Source organism: Apium graveolens, chromosome 1 (assembly GCF_009905375.1).
Source record: "Apium graveolens cultivar Ventura chromosome 1, ASM990537v1, whole genome shotgun sequence".
In the NCBI taxonomy this organism is placed as follows: Eukaryota; Viridiplantae; Streptophyta; class Magnoliopsida; order Apiales; family Apiaceae; genus Apium; species Apium graveolens.
This window is the reverse complement of record NC_133647.1, coordinates 121267575-121270190: the sequence shown is the minus strand read 5'-3', so window position 1 is coordinate 121270190 and position 2616 is coordinate 121267575. Positions and strand designations below refer to the sequence as shown.

General features: G+C 42.0%; 1 non-coding gene across 1 annotated transcript; it reads left to right on the top strand.

Moving 5' to 3' along the window:
• The first annotated feature begins 1870 nt into the window (after positions 1 to 1870).
• Positions 1871 to 1977, top strand: LOC141683216 (small nucleolar RNA R71). The gene has a single exon (XR_012560166.1). It is a non-coding gene; the product is annotated as a small nucleolar RNA R71 (small nucleolar RNA).
• The last annotated feature ends 639 nt before the right edge of the window (positions 1978 to 2616 follow it).

Here is a 2616-nt window from a genome sequence, read left to right as displayed (position 1 = left end):
ATACCTTAAGTGTTCAGGCAATGGTTTAAGCTCCAAATTAGGTGCTTTCTCAATAGATGGTTTGAGCTTTCCCTCAGCATTCTTGAGATCAGTATTTCCCAGAGATTCAAATGGCATGTCTAGCTTTCGTTTCCAAGGAAAAGCATTTAGATATTGTAACTGCTCATTCCCTTCATCATCTTCACTGTCAAAATCCCCCAATAAGGCTTTTTCTAAGGCATCAGACCTTAGCACATGATCAAGTTCTGAAATAACTGCAGAATCGATCAAATCCACCTTGAAGCACTCCTCATCTTCCATAGGGAATTTTATCGCATTGAACACATCGAATGTCACATCTTGATCTTGCACCCTCATAGTGAGTTCACCTTTTTGCACATCTATCAAGGTACGGCCTGTAGCCAAGAAAGGTCTTCCCAAGATTATGGGAATCTTCTTATCTTCCTCGAAATCCAGAATGACAAAATCTGCAGGAAAGATGAGCTTGTCCACCTTTACTAGCATGTCCTCCACGATGCCTCGTGGGTATGTAATCCAACGATCAGCCAATTGTAGAGACATGTAGGTGGGCTTCAGATCAGACAAATTCAGCTTTTTGAAGATAGACAACGGCATCAGATTGATGCTTGCTCCCAAATCACAAAGGCACTTGTCAAATGACAACTTTCCAATGGTGCAAGGAATTGTGAAGCTACCTAGATCCTTAAGCTTTGGAGGCAACTTTTATTGCAGCACGGTACTGCACTCTTCCGTCAGAGCAACGGTATCAAGATAATCCAGTTTCACCTTCCTTGAAAGAATTCTTTTCATGAATTTCATATAACTAGGCATTTGCTCAAGAGCCTCAGCAAAAGGTATGTTGATGTGAAATTTCTTGAACACCTCCAGAAACTTACCAAATTGCTTGTCCAACTTTTGTTTTTGCAATCGCTTAGGAAAAGGTGGTGGAGGATAGAGCTGTTTCTCCCCTGTATTACCCTCAGGCAGAGTGTGTTGAATAGTAGTCTTCCTTGGTTCCCCCTCTTGCTCCTTTTGTATTCCTTCTTCATCTACATCTTCAACTTCTCCATCTTTTTCTTTTTCAGCATCAGCAACTTTTCCAGACCTTAAGGTGACAGCTTTGACTTGCTCTTTAGCTTCCTTCCTGCCTGGCACATTAGTATCGCTGGGAAGTATGCCAGGTTGACGATTGAGTAAGGCATTGGCTATTTGTCCAATTTGATTTTTCAAGGTCTTGATAGAAACAGCCTGACTTTTGCACATCAGCTTTAACTCCTCAAAATCAGCACTAGAAGGTGGAGCAGCACCTCCTTGTTGATGATATGATTGCCTTTGAGCAAATTGATGAGGTTGCTGGAATCCAGGTGGATTAAACTGTTTACTTGCAGCTTGCTGATATGGTTGCTAAATAACATTCTGATTATTGCTCCAGCTGAAATTGGGATGATTTCTGTTATTAGCATGATAAGTAGCGGGCACATGCTGCTGCGGTCTCTGAAAATTGTTCACATACTGAACGGATTCATTAACAAGAGAACACTGATCTGTCACTTGAGAGCCTGCATAAAGCTCACAGAAACTAGCTATTTGATTTACTCCATAGTTGGCTAAAGAATCGACCTTCATAGACAGCGCCTGGAGCTGCGCTGCAATAGCTATAGCTGCATCAACTTCCAAAATACCTGCTACCTTCCCAGGCATCATCCTTTGAGTTAGGTTTTGATACTTGTTTGCAGCCATAGTTTTAATGAGATTATAGACCTCAGTATATCTTTTGGCCCACAAGGCGCCTCTAGAAGCTGCATCCAACATGGGCCGAGATTGGGCCCCCAAACCATTGTAGAAACCAGTGATCACCATCTAGTCAGGCATACCATGATGTGGACACTTTTTCAACATCTCCTTGTAGCGCTCCCAAGCCTCGCACATAGATTCTCCTTGTTGCTGCGTAAAATGAGTAAGAGCACTCCTCATAGCTGCAGTTTTGGCCATTGGATAGAACTTCACCAGAAACATTTGCGCAAGATCTTCCCAAGTAGTGATGGACCCAGCTGGTAAAGAATGTAACCAGTCCTTAGCTTTGTCCCTCAGAGAGAATGGGAAAGCCTCAGCTTGATAGCCTCATCAGTAACACCATTATATTTAAAAGTACTACAGATCTCGACAAAATTCCTGATATGCATGTTGGGATCTTCAGTCGCAGCACCTCCGAAAGAAACGGAATTCTGCACCATCTGAATAGTGCCCGTCTTGATTTCAAAAGTATTGACCTGAATAGCCGGATGAATGATGCTTGACTGAATGTCATCAATTTTAGGCCGAGAAAAGTCCATAAGAGCTGGATCAGGTTAAACTACACAATCACCCATTATTTCAGGTTCTTTCTTTTCACTCTCTTTATCTGAATCTTCAAAAACTATCTTCTCCGGAAAGTCAAGAGCTGTATCTGTCTCCTCAGCTTTATCCAGATTTCTCTTGCGAGTGTGAGAACGTGTTTGCATAAACGCTCGCTAGAGTACCTGAAACAGAACCAGAAGCAGTAAGTAACAAGTCTTAATCAATGAATCCTAATGACCACTAATGGCAAGTACATAAACTAAACAAATTAACACCGAG